Consider the following 5,790-nt stretch of genomic DNA (forward strand, 5'->3'; position numbering starts at 1 on the left):
CAGTGTAGGGCCACAGAAGTGTGTGTGCGTGTGCGTGTGCGTGTGTGTGTGTGTGTGTGTGTGTGTGTGTGTGTGTGTGTGTGTGTGTGTGTGTGTGTGTGTGTGTGTGTGTGTGTGTGTGTGTGTGTGTGTGCACATGCATGTGCATGTTGTCTTTGTTTGTGTGTGTGTGTGTGTGTGAGTGAGGTTGTGAGTTGCATGGTTTTAGAGCTTGTGTGTTCCCCTGTGTGCTATACCCTGTGTTAGGCATTATTGGATTGGTGTGAAGAGTGAAGACCCACTTGAGTTTGGCTCTTAAGAAATGTATTTTGATGTGTGACTCTACTTGATGGGCCTGGTAGCCTACTCTACTGCCTCACTGATCTGATTACTGTTGTAAGACCTGACTGCCTATCCATTACACAAAACAAAACAAAAAACAAATCTCATAACTGTATTTAAACCAAACATTTATATGTATATACACAGTATATGTATATGTTTGGGACCCTTGAAATATTTTAGATATATTTTACTGTATCTGTCTATAGTATATAAATAGATATATTTCGATACTATCTCAAATATTCACTCACATTTATGAATGTATATACTGTAGCTTATGCAGAAATTTGGTGTGGTGCTCCATAGCCAATTATGGATCAACCTCTAAATCTAAAGCAATTTTTAGGGGAGACTGGGGGCAGATGTAACACACTCAATAATTCTAATCAGAAACAAGCTAGAGGGATGAGACTTCTTCTGCACATGCTCAGTAGGGTCCTCTCTCTGCCTATGGAAGGGTAGAATGATCATTTCATCTCTGCAGAAGTCACTCAATTGTAGCACTTATTGCATTAAAAGTAATATTTTAGTCTAAATGTTATTATTAATTAGGGCACATATTTATGTTTCTTATATCAAAAGATGACTAGTATATTTCAAGTCGTCTGTGAATTAAGAAGGACATTTTAAATAGTGTTACTTTTGACCCTAGTCTCCTAAGCATCTATATGCTAAATTAATGGTCCATCGTACGAGGCGACACGTTGTGAGCTTATAGATCGGCTATTTTCGGTCTCTGATGCTGTTGTACGACAAAGTCTAAATTGGGCTTTAGCGTTTACTCTTCATGAATTAGGATGTGTTTTTCTCCTGCCCTACTAGTTTTGCCACCATGGTCAATGGTGGTCAATGAACTAAAAACCTATACCCAAAGAACAGTTCGTAGGAGGCTTGAAGTAACCTCTCTCAATGTTTGACTCTCCTCTCTAGAGATCAGAACACCATGGTTCATGCCAAGATCTCTTCCCAAAGTAAGAACACCTTTTATCATGTTATATTACTAGTACCATAAAACACATGAATGCACTTATATACTGTTTTAGAAATGTTATATATACAGCGTGTGTGTGTGTGTGTGTGTGTGTGTGTGTGTGTGTGTGTGTGTGTGTGTGTGTGTGTGTGTGTGTGTGTGTGTGTGTTGGCGTGTGTGTGTGTGTGTGTATACTGTATATATATATATATATATATATATATATATATATATATATATATATATATATATATATATAAAAATAAATATAAACAATAGTCTATTAAAGTTCTCTTTCAGACAATGCTAATGATATTTCAGAAGTATGTAATGAAACCATCAAAACAGAGACTGACTGATGGGGTCAGCTGTAACAACTGGTGTGGAATTGCTTTCCATCAGTGTTTGAAGTGCAGTCAAGTATTGAAAACCATTTCATCAAAGCCGTTTGGCAGAGATAGCTATCGCCCGCACTTCACTGGAACAATTTGCTGGATGGCGCTTGTACAGTATGAAGCGCTGTGCGTATGTTCTCTTCCATAATCACACTTAACAGAATCCAGAATTGTCCAGTTAGACAAACTAAGACAGTATGTTGTAGGTACTGTGTGTAGTACAGTAGGTATGTAGGTGTATGTTGGTATGATTTGAGGCTGGAGTTGTTAATAATTATATTTACTCTCTCTCTCTCTCTCTCTCTCTCTCTCTCTCTCTCTCGCACGCGCGCGCTCGCTTCCTCGCTCGCTCTCTCCCTCCCATGTTATTTTGTTGTCTACTCTATATCTCTCTTTTCTCTTGCTTCTTCTCACCCATCAACTCCAATGTCTCTGCAGGGGCACCAACCCATTTGCCACAGTTAAGCTGAAGCCCACGATGACCAATGACAGGTCAGCGCCGAAAATCTATCGGTGATGACGTTTCTTTCATTCCGACTGAGTTCACTGGTTCAGTATTTACAGTCCTGAACTGTAGATACTCACACATACAACTGGGAACAACAGTAATGAAGAGAAATACGCTAAGCACGGTTAATTCTCATCCAAGATAGTATATTTATTAATTTCTAGTTTTTGGTTTCTGCTGTCAAATGATATGTCAAATGGGGACTTTAATGTCCTATAAGCTTTAAGACAAAATGGTTACATGACAACTGAGTTAGCTGTACTACCTTATGGCCTACTGCATGTGTGTCGTTTCTATTATCAAAGCATGTTCAAAAGATGAACGCATGTTCAAAAGATGAACACAAGTACGTGAGTTCTTTGAATAGAAGACAAATGTAAGGCAGGTGTTTCCCATTCAGAAAACATGTTCCCTGTTGACAGCCTTTCTCATCACCGTTTCGGTCTTTATGATCATACAGTTAATGATTGTAGATCAGCGGTCCTGCTGTGCCTTGATATCCTGATATAAATGACGATGGCATAAATATTTTTAATTGATGATCAGTTAATTATGCTGACTTTATTCAGATAATCTTCTACTTTATTCAGATAATGTGTTTAGATAATCTGCGGTTAGATAATATCAAATGCTACTCAGGGATGGGTTTTATTACTGTAGGTGTAGTGCCAGAAGAGTTACAGTAGATACTTGATTAGTTGATTAGACTGAAAATAAAGTGGTCATTAATATTGCCAATGTATATATTTCTGTATTCTTCCAAAGCACTTTGTACTGAATCAAGGCTGTTATGAATATTGTATGATGTAAACTATAAAAGGATTACTTAGCACATGTTTTAAAGCAATCAGTTAAGTTGCCTATTCTGTACTGTTAAGTGCATACCCAGTGTACCCAACGTACCCAGTGACCAGTTCTCTCTCCCACGAAAGCCACATGCCGTATATAATATGTTAGGACAAGTGGTGAGTTGTTTATTTGCTTGGGCAGTAGAATGGCCTATTAAATTAGATGAGGATCCTGGGGTTGCCAGTTTAGGTCCTCCACTGGGGATACTTAACCCAAATTGAACCTCAGTGTGAAACCAGCTCTACTAATGGCTTGATCTTGGCTTGTGTTAAATTGTTACGACAGCTGCAAATAAAGGCTTTCGGCGAATGGAATATAGTCTGCTTTTCTCCTTCATGTCTGAGTTATGGTCATGAAATACAGTAAAGGGCAGCAGTTGCTGCTACAAGAGGTACTGTACAGTAGCAGCCATCTGGGAACCAAAGGGTTTCCAGTTCGATCCCCGGCTCCTTGTGGCTTACTGGCTTTGTGTCGAAATATCCTTGATATTCGGATGAGCAGGATGGCACCGTGCATGGAAGACTTCGCAGTCAGTAGGGCGATATAGACATAATGAAATATCACAATTTTTTTTTTTAAATAATACGCTCACAAAGAAAAACACGTGAGTTTGTAAATCTGCAATTGTACCTTTTTGTAATAGATTTGAAAGTAGGGCTTAAGACAATATTTATGCTATGATATTATGAAATCCAAAATCCCAGTGATATTCTCATATGACATCACAATATCAATATAATATTGATAGGCCTATATTGCTCAGCCACAGCCGCGCTGTTTTTTAAGTGCTTTGGATGAAGGCGCTACAGAAATGTAGACCATTTACCATACCGTTGCTGTTGCCTGTCGGGCAGAAACCTCTTATCTACATATTTAAACTTTTTAAGGGTTTTTGTAAATAAATGCCCTACTTGATCGTACTACAGCGTCACTATATCAAAAATGGCAGATCTACATGCTTGAAACATGGCGCGAAGCCTGAAAAGTAACAGTTTTGGACATATGAGGTTTCCACTCGACAGAGATGATATAATATAGAACAAGGAATATGGTAAAAAGCCTTGTATGGTATCTTTCTACTGCTGTGGTTCTGTAGCGCTTACAAAGCAAGGCAATCGCTGATCTCCAGAAGTCATTATTACATTCCTTGTACTAGATAATGGTATATTATGAAACAACAATGGAGGCCTAATGCTCCCAGCTTTCACTTTTCACCTTTTTACGCAACTCCTGACATTCTCTACATTATTAAATCATTATTGGTTCTTTTAAGATATGGTACCATTCAGCTTGTTAAGCACAGAGAGAAAGGGAAAAGAGGGAGGACAGAAAAAAGGGATGAAGGGAAGGATGGAGATAGTTGCAAATCAGCAGTGGTGGACAAAGTATATACTCAAGTAAATACTCGTTCAAAAGTACACATTAGTATGAAAAAACTGCATTGCTGTATTGAAATTCAGAACATGTCCTCTACGCATTGTGAGCTTGTAGATCGGCTTCATGCTATATCTGAAATAGTATGTTAAGTGGTTAAAAGTAAGTCAAAAGTACAATGGGCCCGATTCACTAAGCTGTTTACACACATATTTTGAGTGTAAACAGCTTTATGATCTTAAGTGGGGGCGTGGAGCAATGCAAAGAATCTTCCATATGAACGCGCCTCTGACCTTCAGGCAAAAATGAGGAACAACTATGATCCGCACATATCAGGGATTTACACACCCCTTTGTGAATTGCACGTCGTTTTTTGCATAGAGAAAATACACCCTCCTTTAGACATTTTATTTACACCCATATTTACACTGATATTTACGACCAGCTTAGTGAATCGGGTCATGTGCTTGCAAAAAAAGAAACAGCAAAAAAGTACTTAAAGGTAGGGAAAGTGATAATATTTTGCTTAAAACAAAAGGTATTTTGTTAAAATGTTAAAGCACTATATTCTGATAGTTATCATTTAGTGTTTGTTCAGTAATAGGATTCTCCCCGTCTCTTTAATAAACAGAAAATACATTTTCAGGTGGGTTGCCAATTCCAGCCAATCAGGAGAGGATTGGCTCAAGCTTAAATCTTAAAGTGTGCCAGTTCCAATTTTGTCTGCTCATTTCTTTGTGTCATCACTTCCAATTTCACTTGTGTAATCTGTATCCTGTGGGTCCTCTCTGCTGATTGGATACAATTGGTATCCTGACCTGAAAATGCATTTTCTGTTAACTAAAGAGCTGGAGAGACAGGGATACTCCTGTGAGTGAACAGACACTCTTTTATAGAGCCATTTAACAAAACAATATCCCTTACCCTACCTTTAAGTACAGTACTCAAGTAAATATACTGCACACCACTGCAAATCAGATAAGCACATCACAGACAAGAGATAAAAAAAATAGAGGCTCTTGAGGCATTTTATAACATTTTTATTTAGTTCGTTCACAGCTTTACCTCTTTCTTCATTTGGTATGTTTTACATCAACTCACTACCAGAGGAAAGAGAGAGAGGGGGGGGGGGGGGGGTGGAGGGATGAAGTACAGTATGTGTGTGTGGGTGGGGGGGGGGGGAGCAGTGACAGTGACAGAGGTGAAATATAGTAGATAAGAGACATGGAATGAGGAGCTGAAGTGAGAGAATAAGAGAGGGGGGAGGGGGGACAGAGTGGGTGACGGTGGAGGAGTGAAAACCATTGGATTTGAAAGAGATGAAGGGGAGGACGTCATCATAACAGAAACCTGTTCTTTGTTTCACCTTT

At 38.8% G+C, this 5,790-nt stretch overlaps 1 protein-coding gene across 2 annotated transcripts in view; it reads right to left on the reverse strand.

Moving 5' to 3' along the window:
* Positions 1 to 5,443: 5,443 nt before the first annotated feature.
* Positions 5,444 to 5,790, reverse strand: part of pvalb6 (parvalbumin 6) — a 15,516-nt gene continuing 15,169 nt past the window's right edge. For both annotated transcript variants that reach the window (XM_084072621.1, XM_084072620.1), the window contains exon 5: positions 5,444 to 5,790. This exon is cut by the window's right edge and continues 462 nt beyond it. The gene's annotated coding sequence lies outside the window, so the exon portion shown is untranslated.

Source organism: Gymnoscopelus microlampas (genome assembly GCF_963454915.1).
Source record: "Gymnoscopelus microlampas genome assembly, chromosome: 11".
NCBI lineage: Eukaryota > Metazoa > Chordata > Actinopteri > Myctophiformes > Myctophidae > Gymnoscopelus > Gymnoscopelus microlampas.